Source organism: Nicotiana tomentosiformis, chromosome 4 (genome assembly GCF_000390325.3).
Source record: "Nicotiana tomentosiformis chromosome 4, ASM39032v3, whole genome shotgun sequence".
In the NCBI taxonomy this organism is placed as follows: Eukaryota; Viridiplantae; Streptophyta; class Magnoliopsida; order Solanales; family Solanaceae; genus Nicotiana; species Nicotiana tomentosiformis.
This window is the reverse complement of record NC_090815.1, coordinates 17,910,989-17,936,463: the sequence shown is the minus strand read 5'-3', so window position 1 is coordinate 17,936,463 and position 25,475 is coordinate 17,910,989. Positions and strand designations below refer to the sequence as shown.

The following is a 25,475-nucleotide window of genomic DNA, read 5'->3' as shown; positions in this document are numbered from 1 at the left end:
ATTTGAGCAATATAGATGCTGAAATTAAAGATAAGGATCAAGTCGTGTTACTGCTTTATTCTCTACTCCCATCTTTTAAGCATATAAGAGATACTATGCTTTATGCAAAGGATAATATTTTTTATAAGGATATTAAATCTATCTTAAAATCAAAAGAACAGATAGATAGTGATATTACTAGGGAAGCTAGTGGAACTCAAGCGGAAGTTGGCTTGTTTGTTAGGGGCAAATCCGACTCCATATCCAGACACAACAATTTAGAGTGTCACTATTGTCATAAGAAATGTCACATTATCTCTAAATGCTATAAACTAAAAAATAAAGAAAAGCATAAAGAAAGAAAAAATGAGCACAAAAATATTGACACCGCCGAAACTAGTGTAGTAACTGATGAGATTGAGGAAACTATATTTTTAGCAACTGAAACTAGTTTTAGATCAGAAAATGAGTGAATTTTAGATTCCGGTTGTTCATATCATATGTGTCATAGCAGAGACTTATTTTCTACATATGATTCAGTTGAAGGTGGAATTGTCCAACTGGGTAACAATGTTACTTGTAACGTTATTGGAAAAGGTACAATTCGGATCAGAATGCACGATGGTGTGGTGAGAACTCTCACCGATGTTAGATATGTTCCTGAGTTGAAGAAAAATCTCATCTCTTTGGGCACTTTTAGAATCCCTTGGGTGCAAATTCACTGGTGAAGGTGGAGTTCTAAAATTTTTTCAAGGTGCTCTTATGATCATGAAAGCACACAAATCTGGTTTGTTGTATACTTTATTGGGATCCACTGTTATAGGCCCTACTACCGTTTCGGTATCAGACAACTTATCGGATTTTGATGGCATTAAATTATGACATATGCCCATTGGGGCTTTTGCAAAAAAAGTGAAATAAATTTACTATATCACCCAAAATTAGGCCAAGATGGAGATTTGTAATTATGGCCAATATTTTGGCTAGTGGAGTTCATCTCACATAAGCATAAGCCTATTTTCAAAACATAAGCATAAGCCTATTTGCAAAGTCGACTTTGTTGGCAATATTCTTTGGGACCCAAAAATATTGCATTGTGTGGTGGATATCATTTGCACAAGTTGTATCTTTTCTTTTACAACAAAGAGGCCAAAGCTTTTTTGCCTATAAAAGGAAAGACCATTAGTTCATTTTAAACACACCAACAAGACTTGAGTCTTCATTTCTTGTTTCTTCTCCTCCTTTAGTAATTGAGAGTATTTTGTAAGAGAGTTGAGTGTTGGAAAACACTTGTGTGATCCCCTTTATTTGGAGTGATTTTGTGAGGTTATTCTCTCGGGGGTATTTGGGATTAATTAGAGTATTTACTCTAATTTTGTACGCTCTTTTGTACTCTTGTTACTATAGTGAATTTGGTCCTCTCCGCTTGTGCACGTATGTCACACTAACCGAACCACGTTAAATTAGTGTCTTCTTTTTATGCTTTAATTGTCATTGTTATTAACTTGCATTGTCTTTGTTATTGTCATTATAACATTGTTTGGCTAAATTTTGTACTACCCAAGTTCCCGATCCTAACAAATCTGATAATTTGATTTGATTGATGTTGCTTCCTAACTATTATGACTTCATCAGGATGTTACTATTGTAATGAACTTGTTTCTTTTTTATTTTTTTATGTGTGTTCAATTAGTGCCTATGATGTGTAGAATACTAAGTGTTGATTGTATTTGTTGAAAATTGTATCTGCCTAAGTAGGAGGCATTTGAGATGTTGGATGCATGCTTGGGCCTAAATTGAGTTAGTTGGATGGTGTGAGTGTTTAAAACGTGGCTATAAGTTTTTCCTTAAGGTTGTTCGCTGGCTCGCTATGGGGATCAAAATGAAGTGTGGGTGAGAAAAGGGCAACGCTGCTCAAAATGAACTGGTGCTATGATCGCAATATGGGAGTCGCGATCACAACATTAGTGATTTCTGCATAGTAACAAAGGAAGTTGCATCACAACACGACTCGCGATTGCAGCAAGGCAAGGTCTGGGAGGCAGTAAGCCCAAGCTCAAAAATAATGATAGTGAGCCCGGTTGCTGCAATCGCCACTCTATGTAGCTGTTGAGGTATTGAGCTCATCTTCATAAATTGCAAAGGTAGGCCGAGGACAACGATCGCGGTTTTCTTCCAGTGCTCCCAAATCTTCAGTGCTGCGATCCCTGCGGTCCCTGCAGAAGGCCTGCGATCACAACAAAGCTATTCAGATGTGCAACTACAATGATTTATAACTTTTCTCAACTCCCACACCTCAAACTCGATCCAAGAAGATGAAATCATTCCCAGCTTCTTCTTCATTTCTAGGTAAGTCGTATTTAACTTGATTTAACCTATTCCTTTTATAATAACATATCCAAAATATTAGCCTTTTGTTTACATTAGTTTTACAATAAATATGTTCATCAGTATTAACTCCCCAGGATCAAAGCCTACAAACCTAAAACCTTCTTTGAGAAATGGAGCTAGTCACAACTTTGAACAGATCTGTAAATTCATGTTGCATCAACATTTTGCATTGATGAATGGGCGAATTTGGAAACAAATGAAAAAAGAAAAGGAGAAAAAGCTATCTTCTTAGCTTGCTCGAAGAACTTGAAATTGCCTGCTGCAGATATCTCAGAGTCTTTTGATTATTAAGGAATCCCATAAACCAGAACTCAAAATCATCCTCTGTAACTACTTGTATATACTTCTGTGATGGCTTTTCCGTATTTCCACTCTCTTTTGCTTTCTTTGTCTTACTTATTTGGATCGATACATGCAATTATGAACCGGCCTATTAGATTATGCTTTACATGGCTAGAAAATTAGAGATGAAAGTAAACCAGAGCAGAGGTGTACCTTGTAGCGGATTATAAGCAACTTTCCAGTTGGAGATAAGAGTATAACGACCCGGCCGGTCGTTTAAACTATTACAATCTTGTTCCTCCATTTACTACTCAAATTGTGATTTACGGTTGTTATTTGGCTTGCCAGGATAATTGGTTCGGGTCCGGTGAGGTTTTGGAATGATTTGGAACACTTAGTTCCAAGGTTTAGAATTTAAGTTGAAACGGTTGACCGGATGTTGACTTATGTGTAACGACCCCAGAGAAATTTTGCTAAGGAAATTAAGGTTTTGTGATACCGAGGTAGATCAATTAGTACAAAGATTACAGAAATTAAGGCTCGGACTTTTTGGGTTGAACAATGCACTGATGTGTAAAGAAAACATTTTGCCGGAAAAAAAGGTCATTTCTGCGACCACTATGTGGTCGCAGAATCACTCTGCAGACCGCATAATGGTCGCAGAGTGGATCAGGAGAGGGGAAAGATTTGAGGAAAATCTACAGTGCACTATGCGACTGCAGACCTGTTTTGCGGTGCATTATGCGACCGCAGAACAGGTATGTGGGCCGCATAATGACCGCAGACCGGGTTAGTCACGCCCAGTTTTAGAGGCCAAATTATGCGGCAGGTATGCGGACCGCATACCTGTTATGCGATCGCATATGCGATCGTATAACTGCGTCGGAGCTTCCATTCTTTTTAATTTTTGACCCGACCCAACTTTGATTTATAGCCCTTGAAGCTCATTTTTTGAGCCAAAATCTGACATTTTAGAGAGAGGTGAGAGCATTTTAGAGAGAGAAAGTGAAGACTTAGTCATTTATCCATCAATTCTTGTTCAAGGTTTGAAGATTTCATAAGGATCTTGTTAGGGTTTCAAAGAGGTAAGAATTGCTTTTCTCAATTCTTCAATTTCGGGTCTAAAGTAAAGATCGGTAATTAAAAGTATGATTCTTGAGTGTTAGAGTATTATTTATACATATACATACCAATAAGGTTTATGGAAAGATTATTAAGTTCAAATGGGTAAAGATTGGGTTGAAAATGGTAGAAATCTTCAAAGACTTTAATTGAAGATTTGAGGGTCGAGTTGATGTCGGAATTTGGTGAAATTTATATGGTTGGACTCGTGGTTGGATGTGCGTTCATGTTTTGTAAATTTTGTCGGGTTCCGATACATGGGCCCCACGGGCGATTTTTGAGTGAATTTCGAATTTTTATTGGAAAATTAGTATTTCCTAATGGAATTAATTACAATAATTGGTATTGACTGAATCAAATTAATTGTGGTTAGATACGAGGCTTTCGGATACCAATTCTCGGGGCAAGGACATAACGGAATAAAAAATTACACGGTTTGAGGTAAGTAACAGTTCTAAATTTGGTCCTGAGGGTATGAAACCCCGGATTATATGTTATGTGATTGGTTTTGAGGTGAGGCACATGCTAGGTGACGGCGTGTGGGCGTACACCGTAGGAATTGTGATTTGATCAAATTTCATGGGACTGTATAGTTGAATAATCTATTGATATTCGTACATTCGCTGCGTGTTAGAGAAAATTGAGCTGAGACTCGTATTAAAAATCATGCTTAGCCATATGTTGTTATTTTTGGTACCCATTGGGGTTATTTTTGTAGTTGAATAATATGTTCAAATTGTAATTTTTCACCCAGTCATGTTTATTCATTTTATATCATACCTCAGTCTCTTAATTATTATTGATACATCATATCTAGGGCTGCATGCCCATTATATCATACATTCATTTTTAGGCTGCTTATCATGATTTCTGAGAGATCGAGAGACTGGAGAGGTTGATGACTGAGTAAGGCCGAGGGCCTAATTGTGAGGATATTTATGGATCAGGCTGCACGCCGCAGCGTGTTTATTGATTTATGCCATGATTGGCTTGATATAGAGCTTGGGCTGAAGAAGCACCTCCGGAGTCTGTATACACCCCTAGTGAGAGCAGGTACCTACTGAGTGCGAGTGCCGAATGCCGAGTGATGAGTGACTGTGAGGAATGAGTGACCGTGAGGAAAGAGTGACTGTGAGGTTGAAGTGAATGGGAGGACTGAGTGACTGTTACTCTGAAAGGATGCATTGATTTCATTATTTGCTGCACTTCAGCTGTCATATATCACTATTTTGAAGATTTTGGAAAAATATTATTTTCAGTTTCGGTCAAACTCGATATGAAATTTCAGTGAAATCTTAAATGTTGAACCTACGAGCATGCCTACTCTTTTATATTGGAAAGTACTGTATTTGGACTTAGCTGAGAAGCTCGTCACTACTTTTAGTTCTTTATTTATTATTGTTACTTACTGAGTTGGTTGTACTCATACTACACCGTACACTTCGTGTGCAGATCCAGGTGTTCCCGAACATAGCGTGTGTTGATTCTCTCGCACAGTTGATTTTTTAGAGATTTAGAGGTAGCTGCCGTGTTTCGCAAACCTTGTCTCTCCTTCCCTATTTCCTTATTTACAGTATTTGGTCTCAGACTATTATGGACCATATTTTCTAGATTTGTATTCATATTAGATGCTTATGTACTCAGTGACACCGGATTTTGGGAGTGTTTATATATGTATTTATGAATTTTCTTTCGCTGAATTTAATCATTTTGTTTTTAAACATAAAAGATATGGGAGTTTATTGAGATTGTCGGCTTGCCTAGTATTGAAATAGACGCCATCACGACAGGTGAGATTTTGGGTCGTGACAAGTTGGTATCAAAGCCTACGTTACATAGGTCTCACGAGTCATGAGCAGGTTTAGTAGAGTCTTGCGGATCGGTACAGAGAAGTCTATACCTTTCTTCGAGAGGCTGCCAAACCTTTAGGAAAATTTCACTTTCTTGTAATCTATCGTGCGAACTTGTTGATTCTAGAAAACTAAAATTTTGTTATTCTATTCTCTCACAGATGGTGAGAACACGTACTACCGGATCAGACGATCAGCCACCAGTGCCACCAGTTAGGGCCGCGAGAGGTCGGGGCCGTGGTAAAGGCCGGGGCCGATGTAGAGATCGAGGTCTCACTCGTATAGCAGTTGGAGCAGCACCTGTAGCACCACCAATTGCTCCACCTCAGGAGCAGATTCCAAATGTAGTTGAGCTGGCGGGACCCACTCAGGCACCAGCTGTGCCCATTGAGATTCCAGGCCATCAGGAGACTTTGGCCCAGATATTGACAGCTTGCACTGGTCTTGCTCAGGTGGTTTCGGCTCAGGCCGCACCTGCCACTTCTCAGGCCGGGGGAGGTACTCATACCCCTGTTGCCCGTACTCCAGACTAGGTAGTGCAGGAACTTCAGATACCGGGGGCACTACCAGCCCAGCCGGCTACAGCTGCTCAGGCCCAGGTATTTCCTATTATGGCAGAAGATGAGAAGAGGAGACTTGAGAGGTTTGGGAGGCTTTGACCTCCATCATTTAGCGGTGCTAAGCCAGAGGATGCTCGTGAATTTTTGGATAAGTGCCTGTCACAACCCAAAATCCAACTAGTCATGATGGCACCTAACCCATCCCATTAGGTAAGCGAATTACCAACAAACCAATTTCAATAATAATTATTAAAGCAATTTAAGTGAATAAATATCATGATCTTATACAATCCCCAAGAACTGGTAGTACAAATCATGGGCTTCTAAGAATAGAGTATACAAAGCGGAAATGAAATAAATACATAGTCTGTTTGAATAATACATAAACAGAGCTTTTATAAATCTAAGGCTACCCTGAACAAGAGGCAGCTACAACAGGAATGCAGGTACATCTTCAAATCCCACAACCATCGAGCACAGCAACAACAGCAGCCAACATCTGCACGCAATGTGCAGAAGTGTAGTATCAGTACAACCGACCCCATGTACTGAGTAAGTAACAAACCTAGTCGTAGGTTGAAAGTAATGACGAGCTTCCACCAAGGTCGGGTCCAAAACCAATAGTCCACAACAATCCATAATAACATAAAGCAAATAATACCAGAAGTAACTCAGGGATAAAATACTCATCCAAATCATGATTTTAATAAAATAGTAGTTCTTTTTTTCAAATACATCACTGAAAACCCAAATCGTTTGCCGAAGTTGCCAATAAAATGAATAGTTTGAAAACAATAAATTTCTCCAAAAATCTTTTCAATAATAAATAGGATGTTTCATTTTCCTTCCGGATAACCCGTGTAAAACAAAAGCATCATTATGCCCATCTGTCAAAATGTGTGAGAAACCATGAATGATGTGATATTGTACAGCATGAGGAAATATACATCTCTATGCTTGTATGTCATGTGTTCATGCCAATGTGATGCAACTCAGTAAAGCAAATCATAAACACCCCCTCGGGCAGAACATCATTCATATACAGCCCCTCGGGCAAACCTCACAGTCACTCGTGCCACTCGGGCATACCTCACAGTCACTCGTGCCACTCGGGCATACCTCACAATCACTCTTGCCACTCGGACATACCTCACAATCACTCTTGCCACTCGGGCATACCTCACAATCACTCATGCCTCCAAGTCACTCAGCACTCGGCACTCGCACTCAGTAGGTACCTGTGCTTACTGGGGGTGTGTACAAACTCCGGAGGGGCTCCTTCAGCCCAAGCGATATAATCTGCACGGACAACTCACGTGCTGCATGGACAACTCACGTGCTATAATAATAAAGTATGCTGCAGGCGGGCAGCCCCGATCCACACTCATCCTCAAAATCAGGCCCTCGGCCTCACTCACTCATTAATCTCACCAGTCTCTCGGGCTCACAATGTCATAAAAAATAGCCCAAAAATAATGGTATGATGTATCAATAAATAACAACACGGACTGAGATAGTATATGCAATGAAATGAATATGTTTGAGTACGAATTTTCAATTTAACACAATAATTCAAAGCAATATGACCTCTGTGGGTCCTAATAATACTGGCACATAACCTCAACATGATTTTTAATATGCTTTTCATCTCAATTTCTTTAACACATAAAACCGCATGGAAAATGCCAAGATTATTTAACTATAAAATTCCACATAAATAATTATGTCACAATTTCTATAGTGCACGCCCACACGCCTGTCACCTAGCATGTGCGTCACCTCCCAACAATTCACAAAATACATATATTCAAGGTTCATACCTTCAACCCCAAGATTAGAAGAGTTACTTACCACGAACAAGCCAAATCCAATGTCGAGCAAGCTAAGTAATGCTCCAGAAATTCCATTCTGCGTGTATCAACTTCCAAATGGCTCGAATCTAGTCACAATAATTTGACTCAGTCCACACAATTTATAAGAATTAATTTCATATCAAAATGCTAATATTTTCCATAAAATTCGAAATTACGCTCCAAATATTACTTGTGGCGCCCACGTCTCGAAATTCGACGAAACACACAAAACACGACAACCCATCCAATTACAAGTTCAACCATACTAATTTCATTCAAATCCGACTCCAAATCGGTATTCAAACTTGAAAAAGTCATTTTGTGACATTATAGAAATTTCCTTCTATTTCTCTTGAAGATTCAATAATCTTACACCAAAAATGAAGATTATTTCATGGAATATAATCACAAGGGAGTTAAGAATACTTACCCCAAGTTGTGTGAAAAATTTCCTCTCCAAAATCGCCCAACCCGAGCTCCAAAATACGAAAAACAAATAGGCGAAAATGTCGAACCCTTGAATTTAAGGTTCTGCCCCAGTGATTTCCGCATCTGCGGACAAGATTTGCGCACCTACGCATCCGCTTGTGCGAGCAAAATGTCGCATTTGCGGACTCCACTCGCCTGCCCAGTTTCCATTTCTGCGCGCATCCGTCCTCATCTGCGCTCACGCAGGTGCGGAATTGTCCCTCGCACCTACGACCAATGCCTCACAGTCCTCTGCCCGCATCTGCGCTCCTTCTAGCGCAGGTGCAATTCCGCACTTGCGAAGCATCTTTCGCACCTGCGCACCTCGCTTCAACGCACCCCTGCTTGCACCTGTGACTACTTTTCTGCATGTGCGATTACACCAGAAAGCTTCAGTTCCAGCAGTCTTCCAAATTCAAAAATCAATCCGTTAACCCTCCGAAACTCACCCGAGGCCCTCGGGTCCCCGTCCGAACATACCAACAAGTTCCATAACATAACACGGACCTACTCGAGGCCTTAAATCATACCTAACAACCTCAAAAATACGAACTACACACGGATTCAAGCTTAATAAATTTTCAAATTTTCAAATTCTACAAATGACGCTGAAACCTATCAAATCACGTTCGATTGACCTCAAATGTTGCACACAAGTCACATTTCACATTACAGACCTATTCAAATTTTCAGAATCGGATTCCGACCCCGATATCAAAAAGTCAAACCCCCGGTCAAACTTCCCAAAAATTCAACTTTCAGCAATTCAAGCAGTCTTCCAAATTCAAAAATCAATCCGTTAACCATCCGAAACTCACCCGAGGCCCTCGGGTCCCCGTCCGAACATACCAACAAGTTCCATAACATAACACGGACCTACTCGAGGCCTTAAATCATACCTAACAACCTCAAAAATACGAACTACACACGAATTCAAGCCTAATAAATTTTTAAATTTTCAAATTATACAAATGACGCTGAAACCTATCAAATCACGTTCAATTGACCTCAAATGTTGCACACAAGTCACATTTCACATTACAGACCTATTCAAATTTCCGGAATCAGATTCCGACCCCGATATCAAAAAGTCAAACCCCCGGTCAAACTTCCCAAAAATTCAACTTTCAGCAATTCAAGCAGTCTTCCAAATTCAAAAATCAATCTGTTAACCATCCGAAACTCACCCGAGGCCCTCGGGTCCCCGTCCGAACATACCAACAAGTTTCATAACATAACACGGACCTACTCGAGGCCTTAAATCATACCTAACAACCTCAAAAATACAAACTACACAAGGATTCAAGCCTAATAAATTTTCAAATTTTCCAATTCTACAAACAACGCTGAAACCTATCAAATCACGTTCGATTGAGCTCAAATGCTGCACACAAGTCACATTTCACATTTCACATTACAGACCTATTCAAATTTTCGGAATCGGATTCCGACCCCGATATCAAAAAGTCAAACCCCCGGTCAAACTTCCCAAAAATTCAACTTTCAGCAATTCAAGCAGTCTTCCAAATTCAAAAATCAATCCGTTAACTATCTGAAACTCACCCGAGGCCCTCGGGTCCCCGTCCGAACATACCAACAAGTTTCATAACATAACATGGACCTACTCGAGGCCTTAAATCATACCTAACAACCTCAAAAATACAAACTACACACGGATTCAAGCCTAATAAATTTTTAAATTTTCAAATTCTACAAACGACGCTGAAACTTATCAAAATCACGTTCGATTGAGCTCAAATGTTGCACACAAGTCACATTTCACATTACACACCTATTCAAATTTCCGGAATCGGATTCCGACCCCGATATCAAAAAGTCAAACCCCCGGTCAAACTTCCCAAAAATTCAACTTTCAGCAATTCAAGCCAAATTTCACTACGGACCTCCAAATAATTTTCTGGACACGCTGCTAAGTCCAAAATCACCATACGGAGCTATTGGAATCATCAAAATTCGAATCCGAGGTCGTTTACACATAAGTCTGCATCCGCTCACTATTTTAACTTAAGCTTTAAACCTTGGAACTAAGTGTTCCAATTCCTTCCAAAACCTCACTGGACCCGAAACAATTACCCCGGCAATTCACACAATAACTATAAAGTACAATTTGAGAAGTAAATGGGGAACCGGGGTTGTAATACTCAAAATGGCCGTCCGGGTCGTTACATTCTCCCCCTCTTAAACATACGTTCGTCCTCGAACGTGCCAAGAGTTATTTCCAAGCCATCAAATCACTGTTCCATCTTACCACACATGTACCCGGGTGTGAACCCACATCACCATATCCCATATAGGCTTGACTACACAATGCGACTGAAAATTATTAATTTAACCTTAGCCCATAAACCTTGAAATTTAATTTCCAACCTTTAAAATTTCTTTCAAGACACAAATCTTACATTTACACACCGCATAAGTCCGAACAAGTTGCATCGAGCTATAACTATAACCACAGATATAATTAACCAACATGTTACACAACTTGCATGCTCGTAACACCATTCTTGATCGCAGTGACTACTCCAAAACCAACTGCATACTAGTATTAAACCCATATCGAACCAAACCTCATCCCAAAACCCTTGTACAATGTTGATAATAAAAGAAACACGCAAAATTTCATGACCACTTACCAGATCAACAAGTCACGGAGCCCTCTCGCCCCAACCAGAACCATAATCCTTTTCTGAGCCGACTTTCAATATTATACTCCCGAATATACCAAAATCAAACCTGATAGTACCCATTCTAGGTCCAATGACCTTATATTACTAAACACAACTGTTCCATAGACATGACTCACCAATACAACTCAGAGCCACAACTCGTGCCATCCGTGCACCAATACCCAACAATTCAAATGTACCCAGTCATGGAAAATAACTCAAATAAGAGAACTGCCCTGCCAGATTAACAAGTACCTCCACAACGAAATGCTGAAAATCCATCATACACCGTAGAACCATCACCCGATTCTTACACGAGGTTCATGTTATATACTCCGAGCCACCCTGCTCCAAATTAATAACGACGGAGAGGTAAATGACAAAAATACCACACAAAACCTGAAAGGACATAACCACTACGCTATCCATCATGCAATACCCAAGTACTCATCACACTCAAATTCCGCTATAAAGCTCAATAGAACCGCACCATCTGTGCACATAACCAATGAATCACAACTCCTCGTAGCATAAAGGAGTAACTCACAGATCATTTGAGAACACAAATAAGTTCAACATCAATCGAATGACACATCCCTCAATAATAGCAGTATGGAGCCAACCATTCCGACTCGGTGTAGAATGCACATCTTAATTGGGCCTACCTATGGACACCCAAATCAACTCGGGTTACCCACAAATAGATAAAAATCCCTCCAAAAATCCATAATGACTGAATCATAACACATTTCATCATCTGGCTAGCTCCGGCCACAACTTCACAGTCCACAACCATGAAACTATCTGCTCCTGGGAACTCACAATCTCCAAATCCATAGAACACGCGAATCACCATATTTGATTCCATCTCCACCACCCGAATTCCTAACACTTCTCTCATGCACGATCATCCCACGAGAAATACTTTAAAAGTTCTTCCGTACCACTTGACAAAATTTGAATATCAACAGTCTATCAACCATGTGAGTACCGCAATACTAATTTATACATCCGTAAGTCAAAATACAATGCGCCTTCTGAAGTCCGCCGATTTCTCATACAACACCAAGTAGTAATAGTATTCATCTAGTTATTTGAAACCGTCCATGTTGTCCAACATTCTTTACCTTTTTTCAAGATTGTACTGCCACCTTGTACATGAAAATCTAGCTTTCGTACAACACATAACATCTATCTTGCCATCATGTGAAAAACACAAGAATCTTATTATCAACTTTGAGTCACCAATAATTTACATACCATTTTAGTTAGAAACCTTTCTCTTGCTTATTTTCAGGAGGAAATCACAATACACAACACGTTCTCCACACCGATAGAAACCATCAAGAATACTTTGGAATCTATTTGCACATAATCAAGCCCTTAAAACTAAATTCGTCTAACTCGACCAAGCCACGCAGGTCGCCAAGTCTAGGTGTATTGCCACAAAGCACCTGTAGAAAACCCCCCACATCATATGCATCCAAAGAATCGATCTTATCTGTTACCATACTGATCCAACCTACTACCCAGTTGTCCTATTTTCTCTGAGTCCCTTCCGAATTTGTCTTCAGATTGATACTTCTTCTTGCTAAAATACCATGATCTTTAACCACAACTTACCCTACAAACCTTAGCATAGAACCACAATGCCCTACGGCCCATAATCAACTGTATTCTTCTTAAGCACCTTAAAAAAATACCACAACTATAACACTCACTCTGAGAATACATTATGTGAATTTTAAATTGTTCTTCTTACCTTCCTTATACAAAAATGTAAAATCCATAGTCATATAGAATTTTGGCAAGTCCAGGCACCATCAAACGCAAATCTCATATTTTATCCATACACAAGTCCGGAAACATTCTCAATTGCTATATATAATTCTCAAACCCACTAAACTTTTCTCGGGAGTCACCCACTTTGCTCAAATTTAATTGTACCGCCCAAATGGGCCAAAAGACATGTGCCCCATTAGCACCACAACACTCAAAGAAGTAACTCTACTTTAACATCACATATCAAATTCATACTCCTGCGCACTACATCATTCACTAATAACAACTCACTCATCGCGCGAATTTCATTTACTCATACGTGCAATATAATCCTTAACCAGGAATTTCCTTATTCGAGTCATCCTCGATCTCAACTTCTGCAAGTCATAGCTAACCCACAAGTATGCCTCAGACCAAAATTAAAATTTACTATATAACCATGAAATTAAGCCATCTGCAGCAGGCTCCCCCACTTGGCTCAAAGCTATAGATCATTTCATTCAATAAATCACAACACCCATACCGTATTACTGCCATGATACTAATTTGAGTTCAACAAAAAGTTTTCTCAAGCTCATGCAACACCAACCATAAAATACCTCAATCATTCGCTAAGCATGCGTTTATTTCTCTTGACAGTCAATTCAACTTTCTCAACCAGTTTCAAATTCAAATCTAAACACATACCCTCAGCTGGTAGAAAAGAAACTCTCCACTCAACATTATAAGGAACACACCTACGTAGATTACTCTGCAGGAGATAACCCCCCTGCTCAGCCTCAAATTGGCATCTTGTTATACCCTTTCGCAACCATAATTACTATGCAATCACTTAATCTTTCTGAGTCCAAACTCATTAACAAGAAATGAGAATTTAATTTGTCCCACAATTTAACAACGTGAAAGATCCTTCACAATCCAAATAACCCGAGACTAATCACAACACCCATACCGTATTACTGCCATGATACTACATTGAGTTCAACGAAAAGTTTTCTCAAGCTCATGCAACACCAACCATAAAATACCTCAATCATCCGCTAAGCATGCGTTTATTTCTCTTGACAGTCAATTCAACTTTCTCAACCAGTTTCAAATTCAAATCTGAACACATACCCTCAGTTGGTAGAAAAGAAACTCTCCACTCAACATTATAAGGAACACACCTACGTAGATTACTATGCAGGAGATAACCCACCTGCTCAGCCTCAAATTGGCATCTTGTTATACCCTTTCGCAACCACAATTACTATGCAATCACTTAATCTTTCTGAGTCCAAACTCATTAACAAGAAATGAGAATTTAATTTATCCCACAATTTAACAACGTGAAAGATTCTTCACAATCCAAATAACCCGAGACTAATCACAACACCCATACCATATTACTGCCATGATACTACATTGAGTTCAACAAAAAGTTTTCTCAAGCTCATGCAACACCAACCATAAAATACCTCAATCATCTGCTAAGCATGCGTTTATTTCTCTTGACAGTCAATTCAACTTTCTCAACCAGTTTCAAATTCAAATCTGAACACATACCCTCAGCTGGTAGAAAAGAAACTCTCCACTCAACATTATAAGGAACACACCTACGTAGATTACTATGCAGGAGATAACCCACCTGCTCAGCCTCAAATTGGCATCTTGTTATACCCTTTCGCAACCACAATTACTATGCAATCACTTAATCTTTCTGAGTCCAAACTCATTAACAAGAAATGAGAATTTAATTTATCCCACAATTTAACAACGTGAAAGATCCTTCAACATACTCATAACCCGAGACTATAAGTCACATCTAGACAGAAATTAAGCACCCAATAGTCCTTTTAACATCCCAACAAACTCATCTGGACACATTCTGTAGTCACATCATGCTCATCATATAGCTATTCAACCGTTCATCAAGCCACAAATTCCACTCATAGGGACACTACTGGACATATGAGTCCAAATGTATAAGTTCACACAACTAAAGCTACCGAACCTAAGCTGTGGTCTAAATCTGGCCTCAAGTCCTCCAGATTGGCCCATCACCAGAACACAGAATACACATCTCCAACATCGTTCATTGAATCACAAGCCGGCGATACACAACTGATACTGAGCGCTCATGTGCGCATACGAATACGTGGAAGGAATTCAAAGATTTTTTGTCTCAAGTTGAATCATTCTCACACCATAAGGAAAGAAAGATGGGAAGTATATATCCTAAGTGCCCTGTAGCCTTTCGAAGATAAGTATGGACGTCATCATACCAATCCGCAAGACTCTACTAGACACTTTCTCATGACTTGTAGAACCTATGAACCTAGAGCTCTGATACCACCTTGTCACGACCCAAAATCCAACTAGTCGTGATGACACCTAACCCATCCTGTTAGGTAAGCCAATTACCAAAAAACCAATTTCAATAATAATTATTAAAGCAATTTAAGTGAATAAAGATCCTGATCTTATACAATCCCTAAAAACTGGTAGTACAAATCATGAGCTTCTAACAATAGAGTATACAAAGCGGAAATGAAATAAATACATAGTCTGTTTGAATAATACATAAATAGAGCTTTTATAAATCTAAGGCTACCCTGAACAAGAGGCAGCTACAACAGGAACGCAGGTACATCTTCAAATCCCGTAACCATCGAGCACAACAACAACAACAGCCAACATCTGCACGCAATGTGCAAAAGTATAGTATCAGTACAACTGACCCCGTGTATTGAGTAAGTAACAAACCTAGTCGTAGGTTGAAAGTAGTGACGAGATTCCACCAAGGTCGGGTCCAAAATCAATAGTCCACAACAATCCATAATAACATAAAGCAAATAATACCAAAAGTAACTCAGGGATAAAATACTCAGCCAAATCATGATTTAAAAAAAAATAGTAGTTTTATCTTTCAAATACATCACTGAAAATCCAAATCGTTTCCCGAAGTTGCCAATAATATGAATAGTTGGAAAACAATAAATTTCTCCAAAAATCTTTTCAATAATAAATAGGGTATTTCATTTTCCTTCAGGATAACCCGTGTAAAACAAATGCATCACTATGCCCATCTGTCAAAATGTGTGAGAAATCATGAATGATGTGATGTTGTACAGCATGAGGAAATATACATCTCTATGCTTGTATGTCATGTGTGCATTCCAATGCGATGCAACTCAGTGAAAAAAAATCATAAACAGCCCTTCGGGCAGAACATCACTCATATACATCCCCTCGGGCAAACCTCACAGTCACTCGTGCCACTCGGGCATATCTCACAATCACTCTTGCCACTCGGGCATACCTCACAATCACTCTTGCCACTCGGGCATACCTCACAATCACTCATGCCTCCTAGTCACTCAGCACTCGACACTCGGCACTCGCCCTCGGTACTCGCACTAACTAGGTACCTGCGCTCACTGGGGGTGTGTACAGACTCCGGATGGGCTCCTTCAGCCATAAAGCTATAATCTACACGGACAACTCACGTGCAGCACGAACAACTCACGTTCTATAATAATAAAGCATGATGCAGGCGGGCAACCCCGATCCACACTCATCCTCACAATCAGGCCCTAGGCCTCACTCAGTCATCAATCTCTCCAGTCTCTCGGGCTCACAATGTCATAAAAAAAAGCCTAAAAATGATGATATGATGTATCAATAAATAACAATAGAGACTGAAATATGATATGCAATGAAATGAATATGAGTGAGTATGAATTTTTAATTTAACACAATAATTCACAGTAATGTGACCTCTGTGAGTCCCAATAATACTGGCACATAGTCTCAACATGATTTTTAATATGCTTTTCATCTGAATTTCTTTAACACATAAAACCGCATGGAAAATGCCAAAATTATTTAACTATAAAATTCCCCAGAAACAATTATGTCATAATTTCTATAGAGCACGCCCACATGCCCGTCACCTAGCATGTGCGTCACCTCCCAACAATTCACAAAATACATATATTCAGGGTTCATACCCTCAACTCCAAGATTAGAAGAGTTACTTACCTCGAACAAGCCAAATCCAATGTCGAGCAAGCTAAGCACTGCTCTAGAAATTCCATTCTGCCCGTATCAACTTCCAAACGGCTCGAATCTAGTCACAATAATTTGACTCAGTCAACATAATTTATAAGAAATAATTCCATATCAAAATGATAATATTTTCCATAAAATCCGAAATTACGCCCCAAAAATCACCCGTGGGGCCCATATCTCGAAATTCGACAAAACTCACAAAATACGATAACCCGTCCAATTATAAGTTCAACCATACTAATTTCACTTAAATCCGACTCCAAATCGGTATTCAAACTTGAAAAAGTCATTTTGTGACATTATAGAAATTTTCTTCTATTTCTCTTGAAGATTCAATAATCTTACACCAAAAATGAAGATTAATTCATGGAATATAATCACAAGGGAGTTAAGAAAACTTACCCCAAGTTGTGTAAAAAATTTCCTCTCCAAAATCGCCCAACCCGAACTCCAAAATCCGAAAAAGAAAATGGGTGAAAAAGTCGAACCCTTGAATTTAAGGTTCTGCCCCAGCGATTTCCGCATCCGCAGACAAGATTTGTGCACCTGCGCATCTGCTTGTGCGAGCAAAATGTCGCATTTGCGGACTCCACTCGTCTGCCCAGTTTTCGCTTCTGCGCGCATCTGTCCGCATTTGCGCTCACGCATGTGCAGAATGTTCCCTCGCACCTGCGACCAATGCCTCACAACCCTCTGCCCGCATCTGCGCTCTTTCTCGTGCAGGAGCGATTCCGCACCTGCGAAGCATCTTCCGCATCTATGCACCTCGCTTCAGTGTACCCCTACTCGCACTTGCGAGGTCGCACCTGCGACTACTTTTCCGCAGGTGCGATTACACCAGAAGGCTTCAGTTCCAGCACTCTTCCAAATTCAAAAATCAATCCGTTAACCATCCGAAACTTATCCGAGGCACTTGGGTCCCCGTCCGAACATACCAACAAGTTCCATAACATAACACAGACCTACTCGAGGCCTCAAATCATACCTAACAACCTCAAAAATATGAACTTCACACGGATTCAAGCCTTATAAATTTCAAAATTTTAAATTCTACAAACGACGCCGAAACCTATCAAATCACGTCCGATTGACCTCAAATTTTGCACAAAAGTCACATTTCACATTAAAGACCTATTCAAATTTCCGGAATCGTGACCCTGATATCAAAAAGTCAAACCCCCGGTCAAACTTCCCAAAAATTCAATTTTCGGCAATTCAAGCCAAATTCCACTACGGACCTCCAAATAATTTTCTGGACACGCTCCTAAGTCCAAAATCACCATACGGAGCTATTGGAATCATCAAAATTTGAATCCGAGGTAATTTACACATAAGTCTGTATCCGATCACTATTTTAACTTAAGCTTTAAACCTTGAAACTAAGTATTCCAATTCCTTCCAAAACCTCACTGGACCCGAACCAATTACCCCGGAAATTCACACAACAACTTTAAAGTACAATTTGAGAAGTAAATGGAAAAATGGGGTTGTAATACTCAAAAAGACCGGCCGGGTCGTTACAGTGCCAACGGATGCTACGGACAGCGGGTATTCTGGAGACCTGTGGTGTCTCGTTCGCTACATTTCAGTTTTCTGGGGCTGCCTTCAGATGGTGTGAGGCTTATGAGAGGTGCATGCTAGTTGGTGCAGTACCACTTATATGGCAGGAATTCTCCGTTCTCTTTTTGGAGAAGTTCGTGCCGCAGTCTCGCAGAGAGGAGCTGCGCAGAAAGTTTGAGCAGTTAAATCAGGATGGCATGTGTGTGACACAGTACGAGATGAGATTTTTTAAGTTGGATCATCACACAATTTGGTTGGTTCCCACTGATAGGGAGAGGATTAGGAGGTTCATTGATGGCCTTACATATCAATTGCAATTATTTATGAATCGGGAGAGAGTACCGGGTGCTACGTTTGATGAGGTAGTTGACATTGCTCGACAGATAGAGATGGTTCGTAGCCACGTACGTGGAGTGAGGGAGGCCAAGAGGCCTCGTAGACCAGGTGATTTTAGCGGTGTTCCTTCAGAGGGTCAGTTTTACTGCGGTAGGGGTCGTCCTTATAGATACACTTAGACGGGTCATCCAGTTCACCATGGTGCATCATCTAGCCATGGTTCATACAATTCTCATTAGGGTCAGCCATCCCTCAGTGCCCTTCCAGCCCAGCGTTCGTCTCGTGCCTCTTCAGTTCAGGGTTAATTTGCACCGGGTGCTTCTAGTAGTTATCCTGATTCTTAGGGCCCGATTCAGTCTATACCACCATCAATACCGGGGAGCTGCTTTGGGTGCGGGGAACTTGGGCATATGTGGAGACAGTTTCCTCGTCACTCGGGAGGTCCAGTGCAGCAGAGGAGTCAGACTACGACTTCAGCACCAGTTACTTCACCACCCGCCCAGCCAACTCGGGGTGGGGGTCAGTCAGCTAGGGGTCGCCCAAGAGAGGGAGGCCGATCAGGTGGCGGTCAGGCCCGATTCTATGCTTTTCCTGCCAGGCCAGATGCTGTTTCCTCAGATGCAGTGATCACATGTATTGTCTCAGTGTGCCATAGTGAGGCTTCTATATTATTTGACCCTGGTTCTACTTATTCGTATGTGTCATCATACTTTACTCATTATCTGGATATGTCCTGTGAGTCCTTAGTTTCACCTGCTCGTGTATCTACGCCGGTGGGCGATACTATTATTGTGAACCGTGTGTATCGATCATGTGTGGTAACTATTGGGGGACTGGAGACTAGAGTTGATCTGTTATTGCTCAATATGGTTGATTTCAATGTAATTCTGGGTATGGATTGATTGTCTCCGTGTCATGCTATTCTGGACTGTCACGAAAAAAACTATGACGTTGACAATACCGGGGTTGCCAAAGGTTGAATGGAGAGGTTCTCTAGATTATGTTCCTAGTAGGGTAATTTCTTATTTGAAAGCCCAACATATGGTTGGGAAGGGATATTTGTCATATTTGGCTTTTGTGAGAGATGTTGATGCACATACTCCTACTATTGATTCAGTACCGGTAGTGAGAGAATTTCCTGATGTATTTCCTGCAGACCTGCCGGGTATGCCGCCTGATAGGGATATTGATTTCGGTATTGACTTGGTGTAGGGCACTCAGCCCATTTCTATTCCCCCGTATCGTATGGCACCAGCTGAGTTAAAGGAATTGAAAGAGAAACTTCAGGAACTTCTTGATAAGGGGTTTATTAGGCCTAGTGTGTCGCCTTTGGGTGCACCGGTTCTATTTGTGAAAAATAAAGATGGTACTATGTGGATGTGTATCGATTACAGGAAGTTGAACAAAGTGACAATCAAGAATAAGTATCCTTTGCCGCGTATTGATGATTTATTTGACCAACTTCAGGGAGCGGGGGTATTCTCCAAAATTGATTTGAGATCTGGGTACCACCAGCAAAAAATTCGGGATTCGGATATTCTAAAGACGACATTTAGGACTCGTTATGGTCACTATGAATTTCTTGTGATGTCTTTTGGGCTAATAAATACCCTAGCAGCATTCATGCACTTGATGAATAGTGTATTCCAACCATATATTGACTCATTTGTCGTAGTATTTATTGATGATATCCTGGTGTACTCACGTAGCCAGGAGGAGCATGCACGACACTTGAATATTGTACTATAGAGACTGAGAGAGAAGAAACTTTATGCCAAATTCTCTAAGAGTTCTGGCTTAGTTCGGTGGCATTTTTGGGACACATAGTGTCCAGTGAAGGGATTAAGGTGGATCCAAAGAAAATAGAGGCAGTTCATAGTTGGCCCAGGCCATCTTCAGTTACTGAGATTCGGAGTTATCTCGGCTTGGCCGGTTATTATCGTCATTTCATGGAGGGTTTCTCGTCTATTGCATCTTCTATGACTAAATTGACCCAGAAAGGTGCTATGTTCAGGTGGTCGGATGAATGTGAAGGGAGCTTTCAGAAGCTCAAGACAACTTTGACTACGACTCCAGTATTGATGTTGCCTACGGGTTCAGGGTCTTATACTATTTATTGTGATGCGTCGCATATTAGTCTTGGCGCAGTGCTTATGCAAGACGGTAGGGTGATTGCCTATGCGTCCAGACAGTTAAAGGTACATGAGAAGAATTATCCGGTCCACGACCTTGAGTTAGCAGCTATTGTTCATGCCTTGAAAATTTGGCGGCATTATTTGTATGGGGTCCATTGTGAGATTTACACTGATCATCGGAGTCTACAGCATTTGTTTAAACAGAAAGATCTTAATTTGCGGCAGCGAAGGTGGTTGGAGTTGCTTAAGGATTATGATATCACAATTCTCTATCATTTCGGAAAGGCCAATGTGGTGGCCGATGCCTTGAGTCGTAAAGCGGAGAGTTTGGGCAGCTTAGCATATTTACCGGTAGCAGAGAGGCTTTTAGCCTTGGATATTCATGCCTTGGCTAACCAGTTTGTTAGATTGGATGTTTCGAAGCCGATTCGAGTTTTGGCTTGTGTGATTTCTCGGTCTTCTTTATATGATCGCATTAGGGAGCGCCAGTTTGATGATCCTCATCTGTTTGTCCTTAAGACATGATTCAGCACGGTGATGCTAATGAGGTCACTATTGGGGATGACGGTGTATTACGGATGCATGGAAGGCTATGTGTGCCTAATGTAGATGGTTTGCGTGAATTGATTCTCCAGGAAGCTCACAGTTTGCGGTACTCCATTCATCCAGGTGACGCAAAGATGTATCAGGATTTGAGGAAGCACTATTAATGGAGGCAAATAAAGAAAGATATAGTTGGGTTTGTAGCTCGGTGTTTAAATTGTCAACAGGTAAAGTACAAGCATCAGAGACTGGGAGGATTGCTTCAAAGACTTGAAATTCCAGAGTGTAAATGAGAGCGTATTACCATGAACTTCGTAGTTGGGCTTCCACGGACATTGAAGAAGTTTGATGCGTCTTGGGTGATCGTGTAGATCGGTTGATCAAATTCGCGCATTTTATTCTAGTTGGTACTAATTATTCTTCGGAGCGGTTGGCTGAGATTTATATTCGCGAGATTGTTCGCCTACACGGTATGCCGGTGTCCATCATTTCATATCGGGGCACGCAATTTACATCACAGTTTTGGAGAGCAGTGCAACGATAATTGGGCACACAGGTTCAGTTGAGTACAACATTTCACCCTCATTAGACGGGCAGTCCGAGCGCACTATTCAGATATTGGAGGATATGCTACGTGCTTGTGTCATTGATTTTGGAGGTTCTTGGGATATATTTCTGCCACTTGCGGAGTTTGCTTACAATAACAACTACCAGTCGAGTATACAAATGGCTCCGTATGAGGCATTATATGGGAGACAGTGTCGATCTCCGGTTGGTTAGTTTTAGCCGGGTGAGGGTAGGCTATTGGGTACTGACTTGGTTCAGGATGCTTTGGAGAAGGTTAAAGTGATTCAGGAGAGGCTTCGCACGGCGCAGTCTAGACAGAAGAGTTATGCCGATAGAAAGGTCCGTGATGTTGCTTACATGTTCGGGGAGAAGGTTATGCTCAAACTTTAACCAATGAAGGGTGTGTTGAGGTTCGGGAAGAAGGGCAAGTTGAGCCCTCGGTATATTGGGCCTTTTGAGTTACTTAAGAAAATTGGAGAAGTGGCTTATGAACTTTCTTTGCCTCCCAGTCTATCAGGTGTTCATCCAGTGTTCCATGTATCCATGCTCTAAAAGTATGTCAGGGATCCGTCTCATATTTTGGATTTTAGTACAGTGCAACTGGGCAGTAATTTGACTTATGATTTGGAGCTGGTGGTCATGTTAGACCGGCAGGTTCGAAAGTTGAGATCAAAGAACATAGCTTCAGTGAAGGCGTAGTGGAGAGGCCAGCCTATCGGAGAAGCTACTTGGGAGATTGAGCAGGAGAAGCAGAGCAAATATCCACACCTATTTGAGACTCCAGGAATGATTCTAAGCCGTTCGAGGATGAACGTTTGTTTAAGAGGGGGAGAATGTAATTTACTACTCAAATTGTGATTTACGGTTATTATTTGGCTTGCCGGGGTAATTGGTTCGGGTCCGGTTAGGTTTTGGAATGATTTGGAACACTTAGTTCCAAGTTTTAGAATTTAAGTTGAAACGGTTGACCGGATATTGACTTATGTGCAACGACCCAGAAGAAATTTTGCTAAGGAAATTAAGGTTTTATGGTGCCGAGGTAGATCAATTAGTACAAAGATTGTAGAAGTTAAGGTTGCCATTTTTGGGTTGAATAATGCACCGATGTGTAAAGGAAAATTTTTCCCGGAAAAAGGGTTATTTTTCGGTCGCAGAGTGGATTAGGAGAGGGTCAAGATTTGAGGAAAATCTGCAGTGCACTATGTGACCGCAGACCTGTTTTGCGGTGCATTATGCGACTGCAGAATAGGTATGCGGGCCGCATAATAACCGCATGCCGGGTCAATCACGCCCAGTTTTGGAGGCTAAATTATGTGGCCGGTATGCGGACCGCATAACTGTTATGCGATCGCATATGCGATCGTATAACTTCGATTTATAGCCCGACCCAACTTCAATTTATAGCCCTTGAAGCTCATTTTTTAGCCAAAATCTGACATTTTAGAGAGAGGTGAGAGCATTTTAGAGAGAGAAAGTGAAGACTTAGTCATTTATCCATCAATTCTTGTTCAAGGTTTGAAGATTTCACAAGGATCTTGCTAGGGCTTTAAAGAGGTACGAATTTCTTTCTCCAATTCTTCAATTTCGGGTTTGGAGTAAAGATGGGTAATTAAAAGTATGATTCTTGAGTTTTAGAGTGTTATTTATATATACACATACCAATAAGGTTTATGGAAAGATTATTGAGTTCAAATGGGTAAAGATTGGGTTGAAAATGGTAGAAATCTTCAAAGACTTTAATTGAAGATTTGAGGGTCGAGTTGATGTCGAAATTTGGTGAAATTTTTATGGCTGGACTCGTGGTTGGATGAGCGTTCATGTTTTGTAAATTTTGTGGGGTTATGATACTCGAGCCCCACGGGCGAGTTTTGAATTAATTTCGGATTTTTATTAAAAAATTAATATTTTCTTATGAAATTAATTACAATAATTGGCATTGACTGAATAAAATTAATTGTTGCTAGATACGAGGCTTTCGGAGACCAACTCGCGGGGCAAGGACATAGCGGAATAAAGAATTACACGGTTTGAGGTAAGTAACAGTTCTAAATTTGGTCCTGAGGGTATGAAACCCCGGATTATGTGTTATGTGATTGGTTTTGAGGTGACGCACATGCTAGGTGATGCCGTGTGGGCATGCACTGTAGGAATTGTGATTTGGTCAAATTCCATGGGACTGTATAGTTGAATAATCTGTTGATATTCGTATATTCTCTACGTGCTAGAGAAAATTGAGTTGAGACTCGTATTAAAAATCATGCTTAGGCATATGCTGTTATTGTTGGTACCCATTGGGGTCATTTTTGTGGTTGAATAATATGTTCAAATTGTAATTTTTCACTCAGTCATGTTTATTCATTTTATATCATACCTCAGTCTCTCTTAATTATTATTGATGCATCATATCACTATTTTTGGGCTGCTTATCATGATTTCTGAGAGCCCCAGAGACTGGAGAGGTTGATGAATGAGTGAGGCCGAGGGCCTAATTGTGAGGATATTTATAGATCGGACTGCACGCCGCAACATGTTTATTGATTTATGCCATGATTGGCTTGATATAGCGCTTGGGCTGAAGGAGCCCCTCCAGAGTCTGTACACACCCCCAGTGAGAGCAGGTACCTACTGAGTGTGAGTGCCGAGTGCCGAGTGATAAGTGACTGTGAGGAAAGAGTGACTGTAAGAAAAGAGTGACTGTGAGGTTGGAGTGAATGGGAGGACTGAGTGACTGTTACTCTGAGAGGATGCATTGATTTCATTATTTGCTGCATTTCAGCTGTCATATATCACTATTTTGAAGATTTTGGAAAAATATTATTTTCAATTTCGGTCAAACTCGATATGAAATTTCAGTGAAATCTTAAATGTTGAACTTGCGAGCATGCCTACTCTTTTATATTGGAAAGTACTGTATTTGGATTTAGCTGAGAAGCTCGTCACTACTTTCAGTTCTTTATTTATTATTGTTACTTACTGAGTTGGTTGTACTCATACTACACCCTGCACTTTGTGTGCAGATCCAGGTGTTCCCGGACATAGCGGGTGTTGATTCTCTCGCACAGTTGATTTTTCAGAGATTCAGAGGTAGCTGCCGTGTTTCGCAGACCTTGTCTCTCCTTCCCTATCTCTTTATTTACAGTATTTGGTCTCAGACTATTATGGACCATAATTTCCAGATTTTTCAGTGACACCGGATTTTGGGAGTGTTTATATATGTATTTATGAATTTTCTTCCGCTGAATTTAATCATTTTATTTTTAAACATAAAAGATATGGGAGTTTATTGAGATTGTCGGCTTGCCTAGTA

The 25,475-nt window shown here is 40.5% G+C and overlaps 2 long non-coding RNA genes across 3 annotated transcripts in view; one reads left to right on the top strand and one right to left on the bottom strand.

Moving 5' to 3' along the window:
• LOC104121513 (uncharacterized) overlaps positions 1–25,475 on the bottom strand; it is a 33,517-nt gene that overhangs the window by 502 nt on the left and 7,540 nt on the right. The gene's annotated exons all lie outside the window — the stretch shown is intronic.
• Positions 1,196–25,409, top strand: LOC138908892 (uncharacterized). Of its 2 annotated transcripts, XR_011415292.1 has the most exons (5): positions 1,196–2,328; positions 5,227–5,293; positions 5,786–6,394; positions 24,133–24,200; positions 25,186–25,409. It is a non-coding gene; the product is annotated as an uncharacterized lncRNA (long non-coding RNA). The 2 variants fall into 2 exon arrangements; XR_011415291.1 differs by lacking the exons at positions 5,786–6,394; positions 24,133–24,200; positions 25,186–25,409 and having other exon boundaries at positions 5,227–5,520.